Source organism: Pongo pygmaeus, chromosome 16, assembly GCF_028885625.2.
Source record: "Pongo pygmaeus isolate AG05252 chromosome 16, NHGRI_mPonPyg2-v2.0_pri, whole genome shotgun sequence".
Lineage (NCBI taxonomy): Eukaryota > Metazoa > Chordata > Mammalia > Primates > Hominidae > Pongo > Pongo pygmaeus.
Window position 1 is genome coordinate 1348448 of NC_072389.2, and position 26346 is coordinate 1374793.

General features: G+C 37.9%; 1 long non-coding RNA gene across 1 annotated transcript; it reads left to right on the forward strand.

Annotated features, from left to right (window-relative positions):
• The first annotated feature begins 5045 nt into the window (after positions 1–5045).
• Positions 5046–6719, forward strand: LOC129025912 (uncharacterized). Its single transcript, XR_010123860.1, has 2 exons — positions 5046–6259; positions 6463–6719. It is a non-coding gene; the product is annotated as an uncharacterized LOC129025912 (long non-coding RNA).
• The last annotated feature ends 19627 nt before the right edge of the window (positions 6720–26346 follow it).

Sequence of the window (26346 nt, forward strand, 5' to 3'; positions counted from 1 at the left end):
AGATTTGTAGAAAAGATATGTTCATGTTAAATATATGAGGTCAACAGGCAACAGAGGAATAGCCAATTCCAAGCTTGATTTTAACGCAAAAAATTTCAAGACAGGAGCCATTTTCCATATCATATTTTCTAAATTTCCTGCCAGTACAGCTTCCTTCATTTTTCAGATACAACTTGCTCTTTCTGTGCTTGATTTCAAGACTGATTTGTCCTCGGAATTCATTGTGGATTCTTGGCATCTTGAAATAAATTATCCATGCCAGATAGCATAAGCAGAAGTCTAGATGACTACAGGCACATATAAAGAGGTAACAGAGTTAAACCACGTCTGAGATTCCATATTCCTTAAGGTTATGTCTAGCAGACAGCCCAACTCCCTTTTAGAATCTTGTTTTTTCTCATACTTATCACTTTTCCACTAAAGTGTGTTTCTTTTCATACTAAAACCTTCGCTTTTATCCCCAAATAGTTATATTTTCTTTATATTTTCACATACTCTTTTTTTCTTGAGGAAAAAAATACAAAAATAAGAAGCCCAAGCGCTAATCGCGATACAGAAGTGACCTTCAGTTTGAACGCACTTAACCAACAGAATGAGCTGTAGGAAGTCAGAAGCACTAGCGTGCGGGGTATTCTGAGAACTGTAGTCGGAAGTATTTTTGCCCAGGCTGGTGGAGTCCTTGTCGTCGTTCCGCTTAAACATTCTGGGAAGTGTGGGTCAGACGTTTCATATAGTCGACAACACTTCCCCTTCGGGAGTACAGGGTGTGGACCTCTCATGTGACTCCGGACTCTGGGAAGTGAGTTGCAGGAACTTCCGCCACAGGAAAAGTTGCGGCCATCATGCTGCATGCGAGACTTGAGCCCCAGCGAGGCTTCTGCGCCTCCTCAGCCTGGGTGAGGGACCAAAGATGGTGAAGGCACTCTGTCTTGAGGAGGAAAAGTGGCAGCCGGTGGGGGATTAGGATTGCAAGTGTTTGCGTTTCCCTTGACTCAGCAGAGCTTTCTAGTGTTAGGGGAGGTTCCTGAGTCCCGGGTTGGGGAATGAGGCAGGGTCTTGCATCATTGGGTTTGATGGTTTCTTGGGTCCTGTACTCCCGTAGCCCTTGTGTTGGACCCACCAATCAGGATTGCCGCTTCCTAGGGAAGCTTTTGAGGCGTTGGAAATATTCTGTAACTTGATTGTGTTGGTAGTTACCTGTCTGTACATATTTGTTAAAACTCATTGAACTATATACTTAACAATAGTAGACTTTATAATGTATGTACACTGCACTTCAATAAATGTGACTTTTTAAAAGTGTCTGGAACTTTATTTACTTTTTTTTAAGTGTCAGGACCTCATTACAAGTAATTACAGAACTAAGTTAAGACTTACTATAATCCTACTAGCACCACCCTCATGTAAACATTTTCATTTTGCTTTATTTTATACTTATGTAGATATTTGCTTTTTAATAAATAATGTGTAAATTTTAAATTAGTATTTCAGTTAGTAATATATCAAAGTTAATTTTGCTGTTTCCCACATTCTTCATAAAGTTCATCTTTAATGACTGTGTTGTATTCTATTGAGTGAATGTGCACTTGTTAAACCTGGGCATCTGGGATGTGTTTAAAAATTATTCTCATAGTTTTATGTATATATGAAATGTTTTACAATTTAAGAGATATATGCTGACTTCCATGCCTCTGGTCATCTTTTTTGTCTATCCTACTTGGAGTACTCATTTCCATGGTCATACTATAGGTCTTAAATTAGCAATAGCTGCAATCCCTCCATAGTCTCCATTTAAGGCACTACATTCTGCTCTACATGTTCTCTTGCCAGATCTTCCTATGGTTTACTGTGATATTGACTTTATCAATTTCTACAATTCATTGATCCTATTGCATTTTCAATGTCCCTTATTCATCTCATATCCTCAATACCAACCAAATCTTTTCTCTTCTTTCTAGTATAAACAGAAGACTTACACTTACATCTAATTTTTCAAAATATTATCCCATGACAACTGTAGACTTAAGGAACATTAAGAAAGTATTTTGATTTTCCCCCATGATTTTATAGAAGAGACATGCAGGGTCAAAGGGATTATGAATGGATGCTCTGTTTGCCAGTCAATAGCATATGTCCCAAAGGCTACAGATTAAATATATTACCTGGCCCAGCAGCTTTAAAATCATCTTTTGGTCTCCTACTCTAGACAGCAAACTTCAGTTCAGGCACTGGTGATGCTATTATGTGAGGAATATTGACTTGCCTCTGTTTTTGTTTTTAAATAACATCAGATTTGGTATCACTTATTACTTAAAAGTTATTTGTGAGACACTTTCTCAGTGTATGTGACCTTGGCTGGGAAGCATTGCTTTATAGGTACAGAGATCGGATAACTTTGATAAGTCGGTATGTGCAATGGTAGAAGTATTTTTAACATGCCATGCAAGGGAATATTTCAATTCATAGCATCTATTTTTGGGGAAGAGGTTCCCAAATGCTATTGGCTCAGTCAATCAGATCACTTGTTTGGGGATAAGGTTGGTAATATGACTCTATGCACTATGCATACTCTTAGATTCAAGGGTCCCCATTCATGGAATTTATATTATGGTAACACTCATTTAAAGATCAAGAACAAATGGACATGAGTGTTCACTAAAGCATACTTTTGTGAACTCTAAAGTATGTGAGACAGGTCTCAATCAATTTAGAACATTTAGTTTGCCAAGTTTAAGTACGCACCTGTGACACAGCCTTAGGAGGTCCTGACGACATGTGCCAAAAGTGGTCAGGGCACAGCTTGATTTTATATATTTTAGGAGAAATCAGGCATCAAACAGTATGTGCAAGTTGTACATTGCTTAAGTCTAGAAAGGCAGGACAATCTGGAATGGGAGTGGGAGCTTCTACATCATAGGTACATAAGAGACAAACAGTGGCATTATTTTGAGGCTCTGATTAGCCTTTTACTGAATACAAAACTCACACGTGAGAGGAGGGTAGACGAATAGTGACTTAGGTCTTAATTTTGCTTAGTGAATATGCATTATTACAGAAACAATAGGGAAGAAGAAGCAATCAGATATGCATTTGTTTCAGGTGAACAGAGGAATGACTTTGAGTTCTGTCTGTCCTTTGTCCCACACCTGTGAATATAAGCTATCAATTTACATTACCAGGGTGAAAGTCAACAGAAATACTTTTGGATAAAGATGTTCAGGCCCACAAGGAATTTCCTTGTTGACAATTGGTGAAGGAGATATGTAGCTTTTTCTTCTTTATAGCTTTCTTATTAAGTAATAAAATGGGAGGTTTGCCTCACACAGTTCCCAGCTTGACTTTTCCCTCTGGCTTAGTGAGTTGGGGGTTCTGAGATTTATTTTTGTTTCACACTTTGCAAGACTATGGATGCTTGATAGGATGAGATTAGCAATTGGAAGATAAAAAATTTTGATTCTTAAAATCTTCACCTTTTCCCTCAAAGTCTTTGAACCTTGTTCTTCTTGTAACGGACATTTGTGTGCATGATTGAGGTGTAGTATCTTAGGTGCTGTAGGAAACAGTAATATTGAAGAATGTGCTGTGTTCTGCACTAAGGAGAAGGTGATGCTACTGAACAAGGCCAGAATAAACCTACCTATGGGGAAGTGTTCTTGCCGAAAACGATGAACCTTAATCTCATCTGCTCTCTAAATCTAAATTGTAGTTTACCAGAGCCACAGGAGATATTCAAGAAAATGTTAACTGGCAGCATAATGAAACATTTTAAAAAATCCAGAATGTGGGACATCTTACTTGACAACTGACCTGATGTCTTCTACAGGCCAAAAGCATGGATTTAAAGAGGATCAAAGGGGAGATACTCTTCCAGGTTGAAAGAGACTCAAGAGAGAAAACAATCACATGAAAAGAATGGGTATTTTTGAGATGAATGGAAATTTTGAAGTTTTGTTTTGTACGGTATAAAATAATATTAAGGAATTATAAACTTTCTTCAGTGTGATAGTTGTATTTTTGTTATATTACAAAATGTAATTCTTTGAAGTATGCATGGGAGTGTTTAGGGGGAAAATAATACAATGTCATGATTTTGTTTTAAAATTACAATAGCAAAAAGGGGAGAAAGACAATATTGATAGATAAAGGAAGTATGGCAGATGTTGAAAACTGCTGAATCTGGGTGACGAGGTGATGGAATACTTCACTCTTTACTTCTATCAATGTTTGAAATTTTTCATAACATAAAGGTATGAAAATGTTTAGTTCTGGTCCAGAAGAAAAGTGGTAAGCAGAACCTTCGGGTATTTTTATTTGTTGGATTTTCTGGATTTGCGTCCAACTCTCAATCGACTCACTTGAATGAAATACAGTTATTATTGTATTTATGATAATAAGAATAGGGTGGAAGTGGGTGATGTGATATTTGAACTTGAACAAAAAGAAATTTTAAATTTTTATATATTTATCTCTTTTCATATTATAATAATTCCTCCACATGAACACACCTCCTTTCATTCGCCTCATGAGCCACTTTTTACAATGAACAATTAAACTCAGGGAACACCCAAAAGCTTTTGCTGCTTCTGCTTTATACTTTAATAAACTTTGCATGACCTTCTTGTGGGTTATTGTATCATGGAATGAATAGCTGATATCAGATAACACCGCCAAGAGTTCTAGATGCATCCAACACACATGGATTAAAGTAGAAAATCCAGTCAAAGTAGGTTTGAGATCTTGTGTTCCTTACATTCTTGCCCAGTTTCTAACTTCTGCATTTCTAGCTCACACATATCTTCCCTTTTATAATTTATGCCTCCTTTTCATTTCAAACTACATTCTCTACTAAAAGGAAATGGGTGGGGGACAGGGTGGGAGGGGCGTTCAAATACATTTGTTTTGTCACATGTGAAAGAATAAAAATGAGAATAAGGGAAAGGAATGCTGAGCTTGACCAGTGACATAGAATGATTCGGACTGAACCCGGTTATCCAAAATAAAAAGGGAAACGCTGGTGAGAAGCGCTACCTGAAAAGGATTCTGGAAACTGGTCCAAAGGATTCACGGCGTCAAAAACACTTTTGTCCAGGAAAGGTAGCTTTAATGATTGGGCTTCTGGGGGAAATATTAAGTAAAAATTAGAATCCTGTTTTTGGAGACATTTTGGTTCAAAGAGGACAGTGCTGACTTTGCATTCTGCTCTAGAACTGTATGACATACATTCCAAATTCAAAGGGTAGTAACCAGCCTTCCGCCAGAGAAAGGCAACGACATTGCCAATTCTTTGCAAGGATTCTGGGAGCAGTAACCTTCGAGCTCTGTGTAGGCGGCCGGGCTTCCTCTACTGGAGGGCGTGGCTGTGACGGTTATCTCATTGGGAATTCTGAGGTTATAATCAAGGAATTGTGGGTAACTACAGTCACTTCTGCTTCATGAAAGTGTTGTCATCATTTCTTTCAGGAAGTTGAGTGAGGTCTGAGACAGCAATGTTTTGTTTAGCCTGGAGGTGGCCCTCCTTGTCTTCAAGAAGAGCATCTGCAGCTAGCAGTGGAAGATGGGGTTGGGCCCCAGGTGAGTGAGCCTTTTTCGAGTTTGCAGCATTTGGTCTTGGTGGGTTGAGGATCTCTTGCATTTTGTGCGCTCTCTTCCTACTCCAGGACTGACCAGGAAGTTCTGCCATCTTCTAGGGGTGTGAAATTGGGAAGTAATTCAAACTGTATGTGCCTAGCATTCCTTTTATGTAACATGAGGGGAATAGAAGTATCAAACTGATGCAGTTCAGTGGAGAATTAAATGAGGTAGTCACAAGTAAAAGGTGGTAAGTGTGGTTCATTTTATTAATTTTTTTTAATTTCCCAAGAAGCCCCAGTTACCTGAAAGCTTCTGTGAGCCTGGGAAGGGATCAGAGTTCCACCTGCAGTGCTATTTTGTCCCTTTTTTCTGATCCGTATAGGAAGCAGGATGATTCCTGGATTCCCTTTTAAAAAAGTGGTGGTGGGGATGGGGGTGCGGGGGTGGGGCAGGAATCACTCCAGGCTATTTTATTGGGATGTCCTCTGTGATTCATGCAGGAGGGAGACACAGTTCTGATTTCTTGCAGATGGTCACATGAATGAGGAAAGAATGACTCTTCAGCTCCTAGAAGCAGAACCTTAACTGAGTATGACTTAGCATCCTTCTTCTTGCCGTGTCATCTCTCTTCTCAGGGCAGAAGATATTTACTAATTAGCACATTCTGCTACCACATCTGTGGGAAAAGGTAGGAAGGAAGGAGGGAGGGTGGGAAGGAGGAAAGAAGATCCACTCCTTATACTGGAAAAAAGGAGCAATATACTTTTCCTCAAAATGAGAAGTCAAGCCCAAAAGAATTCTGTACAGACAACCTTAAAATAACTTCTTTCAAGCCTTTCCACATGATTTAGTTGCTTCTTTAAAAAAAATTAATTTATTTTTATTTTGTAGAGATGCAGTCTTACTGTGTTGCCCAGGATGGTCTCAAACTCCTGGCTACAGGCTATCCTCCTGCCTCTGTCTCCCAAAGTGCTGGGATTACAAGTGTGAGTCACCAGGCCCGGCCTAATTGCTTCTTAACCACTTACTATTCTTTGTTCACTACAGTGTATACATAACTGACTGTTTCTTTGGAGCTTCATTTTGTAATGAAGGCTCTGGTCACATGTAAAACTTGTATTAAATAATTTTGCCTCCTGTTCTCCTGTTAATCTGTGTTATGTTAATTTAGTTCTTGAGCCCAGCTAGGTACTGGGTCCTGGAGAGGATAGAGTGAAGTTTTGTGGCAGCTACATAAGTCAATGAAATTGGAAACAGAAAAAAAACCTTTAAAAATCAACACAATCATAACCTTATTCTTTGAGAAGTTCAATATAGGTTATAAACCTTTCAACTGACTCACCCACAGGGAAAAAAAAGAAAACAAAAATCAGGAGGGAGGGAACATTATTACAGATTTCGCAGATATTAAAAGGATTATAAGGGAACATTACAAACAACTCTTTGTCCATAAATTCATCAATTTACAAGACATGGAATATTACTCGAAAGGCACAAATTACCAAAGTTCACTCAGAAAGAACGGATAACCTAGATAGTTGCATGTATGTATGTGTGTGTGTACATACAATTTTTACACACACACATATATATATACGCGCAGTTAATTTTTTCTCTTTTGTAGAGATGGGTTTTTACCATGTTGCCTGGGCTGGTCTTGAACTCCTGGGCTCAAGTGCTCTGCCCACCTTGGCCTCCTAAAGTGCTGGGATTACAGGCTAGAGACACTGCACCTGTCTGGCCTGATATATATTTCAAAACTGATTTAATAGATAAAGCCTTCCAACAACAGCAATAAAAAAACCAATATTGAGATTACTTCATTGGTGAATTCCAACATTTAAACAGTAAAGATGTGAATTTTATATAAACCCAGAAGCAAAAAGAGAAGGGAACACCCACCCACCCCCAGCTTGTCTCATGAGGCCAGCATTAATCTGATAATACCAAACAAGACAAAGAAATTATTAGGAAAGAAAACTACCGATTAATATCCTTCATGAACTAGGTGAAAAAATCCTGAATACAGTAGTCCCTAGGTATTGGCGGGGAATTGATTCAGGGACCCTCATGGAAATCAAAATCTGTGGAAGCTCAAGTCTGTTATGTAAAATGGCCTTAATATTCTCATGTAACCTTTTCATATAGTTGTCATAATGTATTGCATTTTTATTTGTGTTATTTTTATTGTTGTGTTGCTAATTTGTATTTTTTTCTGAATATTTTTGATCCCTGTTTCATTGAATCTGTGGATGCTTCTGTAGTATCCACTGGCATGAAGATCTAGATGACAGAGATTGAGGTGACCACAGGACCTGGAAAGAGAGGGAAGAAATCCTAGGAAAAGGATGTCAAGCAAAGAATTGCCCCTTATTCTACATTAAACTCTGCCCAAATTTCAGACTGACTGACACCCAGAATATATAAAGACTTGTACAATACAATATTAAAGAGCCCAGCATCTCAATTATAATGGGCAAAATTTGAACAGTTACTTTACAAAGGAAGACATACAAATTGTTAATATAGCCCGTGAAGAAGTGTCACATTATTGCTCATCAGGAAAAAGCAAATGAAAACTGCAGAGAGACACAACTACACAACCACCAGAATGGCAGATATTAAGAATACTGATAATAGGCCAGGCGCGGTGGCTGACAATTATAATCCCAGTATTTTGGGAGGCCGAGGTGGGCGGATTATCCAAGATCAGGAGTTTGAGACCAGCCTGGCCAACATGGAGAAACCCTATCTCTACTAAAAATACAAAAATTAGCCAGGCATGGTGTCAGGTGCCTGTAATCCCAGCTACTCAGGAGGCTGAGGCAGGAGGATCGTTTGAACCCAGGAGGCAGAGGTTGCAGTGAGTCAAGATCACGCCACTGCCCTCCAGCCTGCATGACAAGAGTGAAACTCCGTCTCATAAAAGAAATACTAACAACAGCAAATGCTTATTAGGATTCAAAACAATCAGAAATTGCATATATTTTGGAAGACAGTGTAAAATTAATCTTTTGGGAGATTATCTGGTGTTTTCTTAAGCAGTTAAACACATGAAGCAATTCTAATCATAGATATTTATTCCAGAGAAAAGAAAGCATATGCCCACAAAAAGACTTTTATAAGTATGCTGCAGGATCTTTATTCATAAAAATATTTAGACAATTAAAATGTAAGCAATTTTCCAAAGACATATATTCATGCAATAGAACATCGCTCAGTAATAAAAAGGATCAAATGACTGATATGTGCATCAACATGGATGGATCAGAAAAACACTCTATTCAAAGAATTGTAATGCAGAAGAGTTCTTACCATATGGTTCCATATATTTCATATTCTAAAATTAGTAAAATTTATGGTGAAAAAGTGGAACAGTGGTTGCCACTGGGGGAAGGGGTTAGAGACTGACTGGTAAGTGTCATGAGGGAATCTGTCTGGTAATTCTAATGTTCTGATGGATAAGTAATAAGTAAGATAGCTAGATGGATGACTAAGACATAAATGTTGCTAATTTTAGCATCTAAGCTGAGAGTATATGGTTGACTACTGTATAATTCTTCCAACTCTTCTTTATGTCATAAAATTTCAGAGCTAAGTACAGTGGCTCCTGCCTATAATGCCAGCAAATTTGGAGGCCAAGGTGGGAGGATCACTTGAGGCCAGGAGTTTGAGACTAGCGTGGGTAACATAGTGGGACCCTATCTTAGCAAAAAAAAAAAAAAAAAAAAAAAAAATAGCCAGGTGTGGTTGGGCACACCTATATTCCCAGCTACTTTGGAGGCTGAGGTGGGAAGATGGCTTGAGCCCAGGTGGTCAAGGCTGCAGTGAACTGTGGTCATGCCATTGCACTCTAGCCTAGGTGACAAGGTAACACCCTGTTTCAAAAAAATATTTTTTCGTAAAATATTGAGAAAAACATTGTTTTGAGTGACAAATTTTAGCAGTTTTATAACACAAGACATATATATGCATCCAAAATTCCACACATTTTGCTAAAAAGACATACCAACAACAGGCACACATAAAACAGATCGACCTGGCTACTGATTCTACAGGAGAGAAAATGAGAGTGGGTAGTGGGGGATATAATGGAACAAATAAATAATAAATTTGTTTTTTTCTTTTTAATATGTATGCCCTCAAATATTCCCCTATTCAAATAAATATTTTTATGTTCACATTTTATTCAGTATTTCTATGTAAATAAACTAGGGAGATGGTCTGTGGAAGCTTTATCTGTGTTGTTGCCAAAGGCCTGTAATATGTCTTGAAGAATATTTTCTAGAAAGAATTTAGAAGTGATTTGCAACTGAATCTTGTATGCCAGTAATAGTAGACATGAACAAAACTTTCTCTGACCATAGAAGGATCAATCTTTTCATCTCAAAATCCTATAGATTATTTTTATATTTTATTACTGCTTTTAATGTTGCAGACAATAATTAAAATGAAAAGCTTATTTTTTCATTCCTTTGAAATTGACTCAATTCTTCAGTCTTCGGCCTTACCATTAAAAAAATTTCTCAGTGTCTACAAGTGCATCTCTAGGAGTCTCTTCCTCCTTTTTCTCTTACTCTTCCTCCTCCTACTTCTCCTCCTACACACCCTGGCCTTCCACCCACGTCTCCTCCATCTTCTTCTCCTCCTTCCAATATGCGATTTTGCCCATTTGGATAAATTGTTTATTCTCTCTTAATGATTTATTTATTACAATCTGCTTCTTTCGCTAATCCTTATTTTTTCTCATTAGCTTATAAGATACACCTGATCAATATGTTCATATTCATTTTAGAGTTCCTTATTATTTTTAGCCCTTCCCTCTAAGTTCTGAATAAAGTTCTATGCCATATATTCAGTTTCCTTTGAAATATATCATTGATTTTTTAAAATAGACTTTATTTTAAGAGCTGTTTTAGGGTTACAGAAAAAATTGCAAAGAAAGTATTAATATTTCCTGTATACTCTCCTTTCCCCTGCCCAGTTTCTCCTATTGTTTGCATCTTGCATGTTTGTGGCATATTTATTACAACTAATGAACCAATATCGATACATTATTATTAAGTAAAGTCTGTGGTTGACATTAGGGCTTACTCTTTGTGTTGTACATTCCATGGGTTATGACAAAGCATAACGTCCTTTATCCACCATACCATATCATACAGAATAGTGTCACTGCTTAAAAATACCCTGTGCTCTACCAATTAATCTCCCTGAACCTCTAACAACCACTGATCACTTTACTGACCTTTAGTTTTGCCTTTTCCAGATTATCATATAGTTGAATTACAGTATGTAGCTTTGACAGACTGGCTTCTTTCCATTAACAATATGAATTTAAGGTTATTCTATGTGTTTTCATAACTTCATATCTCATTTCTTTTTATGGCTGAATAATACTCTATTGTATTGATGTACCACAGTTTGTTGGTCATATATCATTGATTTTTACGGATTGAAATATCACTTACATTCAGAAAAGTGTCCAAATCATAAATACACATGTGAAAGTATGAACATAAAATGAACAGCTGTATAATCACCACCCACAACCAAAAATGGAGCATGGTAGAATTGCAAACACCCCACTCTCACAGCATCATGATGCTTTCTTCCCCATGAAAAGAAACCACTACCCTAAGATTTAAGGTTTCCCTGCTTTTCTTTATATTTTTACTATTTAAGTGTCCAAAATCATCCTACTGATGAAATTTGCATGTCTAATGAACTTCGTACAAGTGGAATCACTCTGCATCTACTGGGTTTGTCTAGTTATTTTGCTCAACATATTTATTTGAGTCATCATGGTATTGCATGTACAGCTAAAGTTTGTTCAATGTCCTTGCTCTTACCTTGTGTAAGTAACAAAAAATATTTATCCATACTATCATCGATAGACATCTGGAGTATTCTCAGCATGTCATTGTGATGAATGATCCTGCTATGAACATTCTTATATGTGTATTTTGGTACACATTTATTATGGGTTTATACACTGAGTAGATTTAAGTGTCATAAGAAATGCTTTTCAAATTAGGTTCTACAATCCACCAGCCTTAGATTGTTGCATATAGTGGGAGATATAGGTCAATTTCAGTTTTATTTCACAATACTCAATTTAACAGCAACATATATTGAATATTTGCCCTGTTCCCATGGGGCTGCAGTGCCACATTTGTTGCAGATCTGAAGTCAACATGAGCATGCATATAAAATTCAAAAGATCTACACATATAATATTAAAATTAATTAGATTAGTTTGCAAGATTGCAGGATAAAGGAGCAAATGTGGTATTTAGTAGAAATGGTTGGAGTGGACATCATTATTTTGTTCCCCATCGTAGAGGAAATTTTTTCAATATTTCACTATTCCTTTTGATATTTGTTGCCATTTTTGTAGATCTTTACTATTGCTTAGTTGCCTAAATTTTCTTATGACAAATGGGTGATTAAGTAAACTTTCTTTTTCTGTTTCTGATACCTAGGTCATGATGGGTTACCCTTTTATATATCGTTGGCAACATTTTGTTTAGGATTTTTGAAAGTATATTTATGACGAGATGGACCTGTCATTTTCTTTTTCTTTCTATTTTCTTTTCTTTTTTTTTTCTTGAGAAGGAGTCTCACTCTGTCACCCAGGCTGGAGTGCAGTGGCACGATCTCAGCTCACTGCAATCTCCAACTCCCAGGTTCAACTGCCTCAGCCTCCCAAGTAGCTGGGAATACAGGCGCGTGCCTCCACATCTGGCTTTTTTTTTTTTTTTTGTATTTTTAGTAGAAACGGGGTTTCACTGTGTTAGCCAGAATGGTCTGAATCTCCTGATCTCATGATCTGCTCGCCTTAGCCCCCCAAAGTGCTGGGATTACAGGCATGAGCCACTGTTCCCAGCCAGACATGTCATTTTCTATTCTAATGAAGCCTCTCACAAGTTTTGTCAGTGTTATTATAGTGGCCTCATAAAGTTATTTGGAAAGTGCTTCCTATTTTGTTATTCTCAGGAATAATTTTGAGACTAACATGGTTTCTTCTTTAAATATTTGGTAGAATTCACTGATGACACCAGATTTCAATGCCATACTTTTTATCTATGGATTACTTAAAAGTAGTTTGATTAATTTCCAAACAAGTTTATAATTTAGGGTCCACTGAGAAAATAGAAACCTTACCAATTATTTGAAAAGAAAAATTAGCATATTGTAGAGTTGGTAGCCAGATTTCTGAAAGAGCAGAAAAAGAACTCTAGGCCAGATGCAGTGTCTCATGCCTGTAATCCCAGCACTTTGGGAGGCTGAGGTGGGTGGATCACGAGGTCAGGAGTTCAAGACCAGCCTGGCCAACATGGCGAAATCTCATCTCTACTGATAATACAAAAAATAGTTGGGCGTGGTGGTGCATGTCTGTAATCCCAGCTACTCGGGAGGCTGAGGCAGGAGAATTGCTTGGAGCCGAGATGCAGGGGTTTACAGTGAGCTGAGATGGCACCACTGCACTTCAGCCCGGGGAACTGAGCGACACCCTGTCAAAAAAAAAAAAAAAAAACTCTAATATATGATGGAAGTAACAACTGCAGGAAGTAGCAACTGCAGCAAGCAGCTACCAACTGAGGTCTGAGGAAACAAAGTAAAGAGACAGGAATTACTAAAACTTAGAAGGTTGGAGGAAGGTCATGCTCACCTGAAACTCAGACCTCTGAGGAGAGGCCAGTGTTCAGCTAGTTCTGCTGTCTCTGAGCTCAAAAACAGGGACCTGCAGTTTTAGGACTTAGACATCTAAGGATCAGTCTTTGGGAAGTTGTTGAATAATGTTTATAAAGGGCCATGATGAAATAGGTATTTAAGTGTTAGAAAAACTGAAAATTAGGCAGTTGCTACAAGAAAAAGTACTGCTGGCTGGCAGGCACAGGATATAGTATATCTCCCTGCCCCCACCACCCCTATACTATTCAGCTAATAGTTGCCAAACACAGAACCAGATTGGGGGTGTGGAGGTCGGGAAAGATTGCCTGCAGATTCCCCCATTCCAGCCCCATGAAGCAGAGTGAAGAATGGTGGGTTTGGAGATGAGACAATATTTATTAAATGCACACATGAATCATTTAGTTGTATTTTTATTGATTTCTAGCCAAATTTCATTGTATTCGAAAACATAGTATTTCAGTATTTTGAAATCCCACATCATTTTACTCATTTGTACAAATCTTATATGCGCTTGAAAAGATGTGCATTTTAGTTTTTGCTAGAATCTTTTGTTCCCCCAGCTTCATATAGGTGTCAAAAGCGCTGCAGATCTTCTAGGCTTTTCAGATCCTAGACTAGACCAGAATCCCCAGGAGAAAAGTAGCCCCAAATGCATGACTCTGCCAACCGTTTCTGAATTTTGGCCCACCATTTCTCCATTATCTTGTCGTTTGATGCCTTTTGACATTTAAAAAGTTTGCTCACCTTTCCTCTGCTAGATGTTTGTTCCAAATCACTCATTTTATTATTACTGGAAGTGGAAGTATACAAAGTATTATTCTGTCACTTTTATTTTCAAATTTTCCTTCCATTTTATCAAAAAAATCACCTATTATCAGATTGATCCTCTTTAATATGTAAACCGTATGGATTTTCAAAAACATTTCCTTGGAAAGGAGTTAAATAAAGAATCAAATAGTCTCATCTCTTAATAGTGTCTTAAGCCACTGAGCATTTTCACAGATTGGTCGTTATGTCTTTTTATTTTCCTCTTCCTTTTCTGGATTGAGTCAACCCATTCACCGTCCTCCCTGAATCATCCTCCATAAGACAACGTACAATATTTGCTATATCAAGAGCAGGGTGAAAATAGGTGATAGATTTTTCTCAAAGAAGAAAAAAATTTCAAGGTTTTACAAGGGACTTATCCCTTCCCATAATAATAACATTTTGTCTGTATCAGTACATCCCTACTATTTGCCTTATCAAAGCACAGAAATCGTGGGAACCACTTGCTGTTTCTGCTTATGGCCTCATCAATGGTTGCATCTGTTTTTTTGTGGATTCTTGGCATCCACGTTCTTGTGGGTCTTGCAACAAACACATTATGGTAGGTAGCAGCAGCACTATCAGTTTCAGACGCGTCCACACCAAAATGGAATAAAAAAGCAATCCAGTCAAAGAAAGGTTGAGATCCTGTATTCCTCAAATTCGGTGTCCAGTACAAATCAGCCCAATTTCCTTTAAGTGCCTGCGTTTTTAGCACACACATCGCTTCCATTCTGTAATTCTTTTTTTTTTCTTCCTGTATTGCAAGCTTCTCCGTTCTCTCCTTTATGGGATATTTTCTTGGTAGGTAGGAAGGTAGGTAAAGTCCGCTTTGGTTGAGTTTATTTGGGTTTGTGTAGCGTTTGAAGAAAAATAAATTCAAACTCTAAGGAGAAGGCAGTAGAGCTGGACTAGCAGTATAAAATTAGAGGGCTAACCAAAAGAGAATAGTGACTATACAAATACTGACTATCCAAACGAGAAAGAGACGACTTAAGGGGAAGTGCTGCCCTGCAAGAAATTCTGGGAACTGTCCAGAAGATCCAGAGGGTCAGAGACACACGCGCCAGGAAAGGCGCCTTTCATGCACGGTCCTCTGGGGAAAACAGAGAAGTATATATAGGAGCTCTCTGTCTTTGGAAGCATTTCGTTTCCAGGAAGGGGGAGTTAAGGAATTCCTTTGGGACCAGCACATGTGAAATATCATCCAGACTCTCAGCTTGGAACCAGGAACTTGCGTCCTAGGCAGGCAGAGAAGTGGAGAGTTTTCCTAGGAATTCTGGGAAGTGTAGTTTGGGAGCCCCGTGTAGTCGGGTAACTTCTGCTCTAGGAGGCTGAGGCCGTCTCCCTGATCCCGTCGGGAATTCTGGGAAGCGTAGTCCAGGAGGTATCCGTAGGCAGAGCCACTTCCGCCCAAGATACGCTAGGCCATGGCCTTCTTTCCTCCCAGAAAGACGACCCTCCCCGCTCTGCGTCCTGCTCCTTCCGTCCATACTGATATTCATTTTACTGGGGGCCAGTAGCAACTGGGAAGTAGCTCTAGGGGAGGAGAATCCACTTGCGGCGAAAGGTGGGATTTGTTTTCTTTGAATTAGCCTTCTCCAGCGTGGGGCAGCTAGCGCATACCCACTTAGAGCCAGGGGTCCAGGATCCTACATCGCAGGGACTGGGGATCTCCTGGGTTCTGTACTCCCCCAACCCTTTCCCCTGACCATCAGCCAGCTCTGCGATTTCCTAGCAGTATAATAAAAGGCGAATATCTTAATCTCTCTGCCTATGTTTCTTTTTCTTTAAAATGGTGCTAGTATCTATCTAATGGAGTTCTTTTGAGAGTTAAATAAAAAGACTTGGAACAGAGCCTGACAGGTGGTAGAAGATGGACCTCTAGTTTTTAGCACTTTTTAATTTTCTGAGAAGGACTGAGTTCCCTGAAAGCTTCTGTGAACCCAGGATGGAGTCAGAGCTCCAGCTGGAGAGTATCCCTGGCCCTTTTCTGATCACTGAGTGATTTTTCTTTAGGAGAGGATCACTCCTGGCTGTCTGGGCAGTCCACTGTAATTTATGCAGGAGTTCTGATTTCTTCCATCTTCCTTTCCTTCTTTAGCCTTGACTTCTTGAAAAAGGCTGCAGGGAGAAGGAGGGAATGACCCTTTGGCACTTGGCAGCGGAGTGTCACCTGAGTAGTACTTATCATCCTTTCTTCCCAGGGAGACGATATTTCCTTCATTCATTAGCAAATTCTGCTCGAAGATGCCCTGATATTTGTTCAATAAATGCAGAAATGGATGAGGGAGTACTTGGGCATGAGTAATAAAGATAGTATTTAAACATTGAGTGCTGTTCATTCTAAGCGTTTGATATGAATTAACATATTTAATCCTCACAAGAGCCCTTTGAGGCTGGGTTGGGTGCCACCATTCTCATCTTAAAGATAAGCAAAGAGTCACACAGCATAGGTGGTTTATCTTTAGGTCACCCAGGTGGTAAGAGCCTGAGCTGGGATTTGAATTCAGATAATTTCCATCCATTGCCTTAGTTCTTGATGTGTTTAGTGTCAGCTTCAGAAGACATGTTTGGATTTTTCTAGAGGACCGTAAAAGCCAGGTTAATGAGCTTTGAATTTTTGATTTTTTTTTTAGTTATCTGTAATTTAATTTTATTTGAAATATTTACAGTTCATATTCTGATTATATAAATGATTGCATATTGTAATAGATTAAGAAAGTATAGAAAGAGTAAAAGAAAAAATTTAATTATGGTAACCACAAGATATAACAATAACAATATTAATTCAATGTTTTCCTCTTCCAGTAGACTTCTTTTTGGATTTTTACCCATGTTTAACCAAATAGGCTTCATAGCTTTTATTTTACCCTTAAGTCTTTACTATGGAAATTTATAAGCATAGCCAAATGTAATATGACTAAAATAATTCTGTGGAAGCATCACCCAGCTTCAAGCTTTGTTAACATTTGCCAGTCTCTGATCAACTCCCTGCCCCCTTTTTTTTTTTGTTTCAGTATTTTAAACCAAATCTCTAACATTGACTTAGAATAATATTGTTTGATTGATTGTCATAATTGTCAAACATTGATGACCATAAATTGCTTATATCCAAAACCGTGAAAGGGAAATGCCAGCAGCTACTCTAAGGTTTTCATTCGTTGCAGCTTACAGAATGGTCCTTACTTGAGGACGCTAGGGGACGCAAGAGAGTTGTACCTTGGAGAAGGATGGTGATGAATTTTTTGTTCCAGTGTGGAGTTTGCCTTGCCTAAGTTTTATAGCTCCTCGTTTCTTATTTCTCTTTATCTAAATCCATACACTGAAAGTTCTTCTATTTCTGGGACCATGTCATATTTTTCTCTATGTGTCCAGCACATCGTACAAAGTTGTTAAGTGTTTATGGTTAGAGTAGTTACTCAACAGACAGCTGGCATCAAGGATTTGCAGTGTAGAATTGGAACTAGGTATCAAAATAGAATATAAATAACCCCTGGATATATTCCTTAGTCTCACTTAATATTGGTAGGTTATATAATCCACCAACTATTTCAGAGTATTGAAGAGTTGAAGAGCAATGATTGGTTATGTTTTGATAATCTAAACAAAATTCCTAAGAAACAAATTGTTAGAAATGATAGCAACATTGATAGACCATGCCTTATAACTGAGATTGTGTTTCCAGGTTTTTAAAACAGGTTTTTAAAAATTGTTTCTACAGTAAAATTGTCTGTTTTGTTATTTTTGGGGTACAATTCTATTACAACACAGGCATAGTTTGTGTAATGACTATCGTAGTCAGAAAAATAACATTTCCATCACCCCAAAAAGTCCGCTCATGTCTTCCCTCATAATTACCCCTCAGCATACCTGTAACTACTGGCAACTACCATAAGCACTAAAACTCTATAGCGTTGTCTTTTTGAGAATGTCATATCAATGGACTGACGCTATATGTAAGATTTGAGACCGGATTCTTTTACACAGCAAATTGCTCTTGACATTCATCCAAGTTGTTATACGTATCAATACTTCATTTCTGTTTACTTCTGGTTAACAGAAGTATCCAGTTTATGGATATATCATAGTTCATCTATTCACTGGTTGATAGACATTTTCCCCCACTTTTTGGCATTTCTGAATAGAGCTGATATAAACATTCATGTAAGTTTTTTGTGCTTATTTCTGTAGGATACGAAGCCAGGAGTAGGGTTACTGGGTCATATGGGAAATGCATGTTTAACTTTATAAGAAACTGCCAAACTGTAGTTACTGTACCATTTTGCATTCTCACCAATGATGTAGAAAGTTCCAGTTTATTTACATCTTCATCAGCACTTAGTATATTCCTTATTTTTTTTTATTTTAGCCATTCTAAGCATTGTGAGTTTAATTTACATTTCCCTAATGGCTAATGGTGGTCAGCAGATATTACTTTTTTGTTGTTGTTTCTTTGCCATCCTTATATCTTCTTTGCGGAAGTGTCTGTATGCATGCTTTGCCCAGTTTTACATTGGGTTATATTTTTCCTATTGTTGATTTTTGAGAGCTATTTATATATTCTGGCTATAAGTCCTTTGTTGGATGTGTGATTTGCAAATATTTCTTCTCAGCCTGCAGCTTGTCTTTTCATTCTCTTAATAGTGTCTTTTGCAGAACAAAATTTCTAATTTTAATGACATCTGATTTATCAATGTTATCTTTTTTGGATTGTGCTTTTGATGTCATATCTAAGAAGTCTGCCTAGCCCCAGGTCATGAAGATTTTCTCTTGTTCTAGCAGTTTTATGGTTTTACACTTAAATCTGTGATCCATTGTGAGTTAACATTTTAACAATATGCGATGGTTAAGTTGGGGTTTATTTCTTTACATATGAATGACCAACCATCCCAACACTACTTACTTGGGTTTATTTTTGTACCATGTTCTGCTAAATTGATCTATGTGTGTCTCTCTTCACCAGTACCAAGATATCATATTTACTGTAGCTTGATAGTAAATCTTAAGACAGGATAGTTTGATTCCTCCAAATTTATTGTTTTTTTCCAAAATTGTTTTTAGCTATTCTGATTCCTTTGCCTTTCCATATGAATTTTAGAATCGGCTTATTTATATCTACCAAAAATTCAGCTGGTATTTTCTTTCTTTTTTTTTTCTTTTTATTTTTTCTTTTATTATTATTATTATTATTATTATTATTATACTTTAGGTTTTATGGTACATGTGCGCAATGTGCAGGTAAGTTACATATGTATACATGTGCCATGCTGGTGCGCTGCACCCACCAACTCGTCATCTAGCATTAGGTATATCTCCCAATGCTATCCCTCCCCCCTCCCCTCACCCCACAACAGTCCCCAGAGTGTGATGTTCCCCTTCCTGTGTCCATGTGTTCTCATTGTTCAATTCCCACCTATGAGTGAGAATATGCGGTGTTTGGTTTTTTGTTCTTGCGATAGTTTACTGAGAATGATGATTTCCAGTTTCATCCATGTCCCTACAAAGGACATGAACTCATCATTTTTTATGGCTGCATAGTATTCCATGGTGCATATGTGCCACATTTTCTTAATCCAGTCTATCATTGTTGGACATTTGGATTGGTTCCAAGTCTTTGCTATTGTGAATAATGCCGCAATAAACATACGTGTGCATGTGTCTTTATAGCAGCATGATTTATAGTCCTTTGGGTATATACCCAGTAATGGGATGGCTGGGTCGAATGGAATTTCTAGTTCTAGATCCCTGAGGAATCGCCACACTGACTTCCACAATGGTTGAACTAGTTTACAGTCCCACCAACAGTGTAAAAGTGTTCCTATTTCTCCACATCCTCTCCAGCACCTGTTGTTTCCTGACTTTTTAATGATTGCCATTCTAACTGGTGTGAGATGGTATCTCATTGTGGTTTTGATTTGCATTTCTCTGATGGCCAGTCAGCTGGTATTTTCATTGACATTATGTTAAATCAGTATATCTGTCTTTATCACATTGAGTTTTCCAGTTCATTAATATAACAAGTCCCTTCATTTAAGTGTTCTTTATTTTCTTGCATTAGTGTTTCACGATTTTCTGCATACAGATCTATACATGTTTTGTTTAGACATATGCCCAAGTATAATCATCCAACTGATCTTCGACAAAGTAAACAAAAACATAAAGTGGGGAAAGGACACCATTTTCAACACATGATGTCGGGATAATTGGCGAGCCACATGTTGGGGAATAAAACTGGATTCTCATCTCTCACCTTATACAAAAATCTACTCAAGATAGATTAAGAACTTAAACCCAATTCCTGAACTATAAAAATTCTAGAAGATAACACAGGATAAACCCTTCTAGACATTGGCATAGGCAAGGATTTCAAGACCAAGAACCCAAATGCAAATGTAATAAAAAGAAAGATAAATAGATGGGACTTAATAAAACTAAAGAGCTCTTGCAAGGCAAAGGGAACTGTCAGCAGATTAAACAGCCAACCTACAGATTGGGACCCCTGACCCTGACCCCTGACCCTGACCCCTAACCATGACCCCTAATCCCTGACCCTAAACCTAACCCCTAACCATAATCCTTAAGCCTAACCCCTAACCACAACCCTTACTCTCACCCTAACACAACCCTAACTCCTAATCCCTAATCCCTAACCTCTCTTAACCCCTAACTCTAAACGTTGACTCCTAACCCCTAACTCTGACCCCAACCCCTATCTCCAACCCTTAACCCTAAACTTAACCCCTAACCCCTAACCCTAACACCAACCTTAACCCTAGGTTCGTTACTACGTTTGTATTGACTATGTCAACGTTGATTGTTATGATCGCTGTCTTAGGACTGCACGTCAGCGAGGGGATTGCGGATCTTATATTAATATTTTTGTATTGAGGCAGTGCATTAGCATTACAGGTGCTTGTTACATGAGCAATGGGGGTGTCATATTTTGGGTGTCATGTCTGCATTAGGAATGCTGCATTTGTCTTCCGAGGCCGCGGTGTGGATCTCGCACTGCGGCCGCCTCACCTTGGCTGGGGAGAAACTCGGTGGGCAGGATTCAGAGGGGCTTTTGGTTTCCCGTTTTCCATACTGAACCCTTCTAACTGGTCTCTGACCCTGATTATTCAGGGCTACAAACAGGAAGGATTTTATTCACCGTCGATGCGGCCCCGAGTTGTCCCAAAGCGAGGCAGTGCCCCCAAAGTCTGTGCTGAGCAGAACTCAGCTCCGCCCTCACGATGCTCTTCAGGTCTGTGCTGAGGAGAACGCAGCTCAGCCCTCGCAAAGGCCCAGCGCTGGTGCAGGCGCAGGGAGGGGCCCAGCAGCGGGGCAGGTGGCACCACCAGGGGGGTCCTCAGGCCTGGAGCGTACTCATTCCAGAGGCCACCCAGACCATTCCCCGCCACCTGGGCGCCCAAGCTGCAGTCGCTCTCTGTGTGCAGGCAGCAGCTGCCTGACAACCCCCGAGCCCCCTCGCGCTCCCAGCATTGCAGAACCAGGGCCAGGTGTCCCAGTGGCTGTGGCCAAACCAGGCATTCTGCCCGGCGGCAGCAACTGCACAGGAGCGAGAACTGAGAACCCGCCGCTCAACTCCGCATGGGGTGACTGCGCGGTGCCCGTGCCAGCGGCCCCGATCTCCCTCAGGTGGAGGAGTGGGCGGGAGGCACGGCGTGGGGGCCCTCAGGCTGGGCGCGCTTTCGATCAAAATTAGATTTTGATTAAATCTAATTTACGTGTATTTTATTTTGTTATCTGTGCTTTTCTGTCATATTTCAAAATACACTTAAAACTCAAAGGTCATAAAGGTTTACCTTGTGGTTTCTTCTAAGAGTTACATATTTTTAGTCCTTACATTTAAGTCTTTTATTAATTTAAAATTAATTTTTGTGTATACTGCAAGGTAGGGGTCTAACTTCTCTCTTGTGCACTGACATCCAGCTGTTGAAGAGACTGTTCTTTCCTCCCTTGACTAGACTTGGCCACCTTGTTGAACAGTCATTGACCGTATATGTGAACACTAATTTGTAGGATCTCAAATCTGTTCTATTCTATTGGTCTAAAAGTCTATTGGTCTTATGCCAGTACCACACTCTCTTAACTACTGTAGATTTGTAGTAGGCTGTGAAACTGAAAAATGTGAGTTTTCCAATATTCTTTTTCAAGACTGTTTTGTCTGTCAGATCCTTTGAGTTTTTGCATGATTTTAGAATAAGTTTCTATGTTTCTGCAAAAATGCCTTTGGAATTTTTGTGGTATTGCATTGAATCTGTAGATTACTTTAGATGGTATTGTCATCTTAACAATATTGTCTTACAACCCGTGAACGCAGAATGTCTTTCCAGTTATTTCCACTCTCTTTAGTTTTTTTCAGCAAAGTTTTGTGTATACCATCATGGTTAGATTTCTGCCTGAATAACTTATTCTTTGATGCTATTATAAATGGAATTTTTAAAATGTTTTCATAGTTCTTTACAACTATATAGAAATATAGCTCATTTGCGTATGTTTGTTTTGGATCCTGCCTCTTTTATTAGTTACAAATGGTTTGGTGTTTTGTTTGGAGCTTTATACACATATGATCATGTGTAGATATAATTTTACTCCTATTTTTTATTTCTAATTTAGATGCTTTTTATTTCTTTGTCTTGCCTAATTGCTCTGGCTAGAACTGCCAGTGTTACGTTGAATACAAGTGGCAAATACACCATCCTTGTCTTGTTCTAGATGTTAGGAAAACAGCTTTCAGTGTTTCATCATTGATCATGATATTAAGTGTTGGTTTTTTATACATCCCATTGTCATGTTGCAGAAGTTCCCTTCTATGCCTAGTTTATTTAGTATTTTCATTATAGAAAGGTGTTATATTTCATCAACATTTTCTCTACATCAATTGAAATAATCACGCGCTTATTCATTTTACTGTGACAGTGTATTACACTGATTGATTTTTTATATGTTGAGCCACCCTTGCATTTTGGGGATAAATCTCACAGGGTGATAGTTTACAATCCTTTCATTATACAATATTGGTGCTAGTATTTTGCTAGTATTGCTAGTATTTTGCTGAGATTTTTGCTTATATATTCATAAGGGATATAGTGCTGTAGTTCTCTCTTTTGTGCTCTCTTTGGCTTTGGTATAAGGATAATGCTTTTATCAAAAAATGAATTAGCAAGTATTCCTTCTTCATATATTTTGTCAGAGGAGTTTGAGAAGAAATGGTATTAATTCTTCTTTAAATGTTAGGTTGACTCAGTAGTTAATGCGGCTATTTGGTGATAAATGTTTCTTTGTTAATCGCTTCCAAGTACGAATTCAATCTCCTAGGTTATAGGTCTATTAAGATTTTCCCTTTCTTCTTGAGCCACTTTGGTAGTTTGTGTCTTTCTAGCAATTCTTCCATTTCATCCAGGGCACCTAATTTGTTGTTAGACAGTTGTTCACAGTATACTCCTGTAATCCTTTTGTATTTCTGTAAAGTTGGTAGTAATGGCTCAGCTTTCATTTATTATTTTAATAATTAGTCTTCCATATTTTGCTCAGTCAATATAGTGAAAGGCTTGATCTTTCAAAGAATCTTTTTTGGGACAAATGAATGTATACCTTCTGTGTATTCATTTATGTATTCCCCTATAATTTCTCCCTCTATAAAATGGAAAATCAACTGTAATTCCACTGCTTTGCATGCAGTTTCTCAGGACTCCTTAAACCTGCGATTCCCTGGGCCACAGTCATTCATATAAGCTCAAAATGATCCTCTTTAAAATCCCTCAAAGAGTTTGGTTTCTCTTCTAAAATTTTGTAATGTAAATTATATGTAAATCATGGTGGTTGGCATTTTTCCACGCATCAGTAAGTTGTCTCACAGTGACCAAATGCAACTTGCAGAAAATAATTTCATATTATCTTCAAAATAATAGCAATCTCACTTCAGATGTTCTTTATCCAACATAGATTTAATACCTAAGAGATAACCTATAACATAAAGATTCATTAATTATGTCATCTTCTCCACCATTATCCATGATGATCACATACTTTGGAAATTATTCTATGGAGAATAGCCTAAAGTGAAGTCATAATAATGATCACACTGATATGCATTATCTGTTCTCTCCTTTTTTTTTTTTTTTTTTTGAGACGGAGTCTTGCTCTTGTTGCCCAGGCTGGAGTGCAATGGTGTGATCTCAGCTCACTGTAACCTCTGCCTCTGGTGTTAAAGTGATTCTCCTGCCTCAGCCTATCAAGCACCTGGGATTGCAGGTGCACACCACCATACCTGGCTAATTTTTATATTTTTAGTAGAGACGTGGTTTTGCATGTTGGCCAGGCTGGTCTCGAATGCATTTTGTGTCTTCTGAGAGTGGTCAGGGGATTCACTTTAGCTTAATTGTCACTTCTTACAGTGACTGCTGAGGTTTGTATTCAGATTTTACATTTCGAATGTATTTATTAAGAGCTGATTACACTCTTTTACACTCTGACCAAATTATATGAATTCTATAAATTTTAATTCTATATGACTTCTCCAGGTACATATCTTATTTTCCAAAACCCATGATTATTTTCATGGTGGAGCTACAAGATTCAGCAAATAATCATATAGAATATACTTAAGTTCAAGATTGTGAAAAAAGTAATAATTTTGTATTATGATATCTGCATACTTGCATGCAATATGTGTGTGCAATACTTTAAATGTAAATACACTAAATTTTATCTATTATTTATCTGAAGTTCAAATTTAACTGTATCTTTTGTTATCTCTCAACTCCAGTCCATGGGAACCATGGTGTTCTTCTGTCCAAGATTAGCTCCAAATACCTCCAGGGATCCATTGGAGAAAGACACCAGTTTTTGAGCCAACTACTACAATTCTTATAATGTGGATACCATTGTGTCTTAAAGTCAATTTTTTTCTTACTATTCTTGTATCCAAAATGATAGTAAAACACAAACAATATGACTGTGCTGATACATGTTGGTGGCACCTATTAATTATTTTGTTCTGGCACTGAAGATAAATATGTGTATTTATGAGATTAATCTTTTAGCTCGAGAATAACAACCACTTAATAAAATATACAATTTTCCTTTTCTAAACTCAAATTTAGATTAAATTTTTTTTTCAAGGTGATGGATTAGAGACTTTAAGCATGCTTCAGCCACATGGACATAGCACAATAGTGCCTAAATGTCAACTCTCTGAGCTTTAATTTAAGGAGAAGAATAGGAATCCACCAGAATCATGAAGGAGACACCAGATCGCGGGAAGGAGAATGGAGGCAAACTGCCCCCATGATGGCATCCAACTAATAAAAGTGAGTGAAGTACCAGTAAGTAAAATATATTTTAATATATTCTAAATATATATGCAATATATATATATTCTAAATAGAAATGCAGCCAACATTGGAGCACACAGATTGGAACACACCCCAATGACAGTGTTAGACTGATCATTGATGCACAAAACAAATAAAGAAATTCTGCATTTAAATTCAATGCTTGACCATTTGGAATTACAATACACTTCACTCATCAACCACAGAACATATACTGGAGTATCATCTGCGTGTAGATGAGTATACTGCTCAAAGCGATTTACAGATTCAATGCTTTTCCTATCCAACTACTAATGTCATTTTTCACAAAATAGAAAACATCTAAAATTTATATAGAACCTAAAAGGAGTCTGAATAGCCAAGCCAAAGCGATACTAAGGCTAGAGACATCATATTACATGACTTCAAATTATCCTAGAAGACTATAGTAATCAAAACAACATGGTACTGGTAGAAAAACAGACACATAGACCAATGGAACAGACTAGAGTACTAGAAACTAAGTCCACATGCCTGCCACCATCACATGTTTAACAAAGTTGATAAAAGCAAGCAACGGGAAAAAGACGTTTTATTTAATAAATAATGCGGGGATAACTGGCTAGCCATATGCAGAAGAATAAAACTAGACCCCCATATTTCACCAAATACAAAAATTAACTTAAGATGGATTAAAGAGTTAAATGTAAAATCTCAAGCTATAAGACTCCTAGGAAATACTTTTCTTGATAATGGCCTTGGCAAATAATTTATGGCTAAGTCCTCAAAGGCAATTGCAACTAAAACAAAAATTACAAGTGGGATTTAATTAAACTGAAAAACTTTTCCACAACAAGAGAAACTATCAAGGTAGTAAAGAGATAACCCACAGAATGAAAGAAAATATTCACAAACTACGCATCTAACAGAGGTCTATTATTCAAAA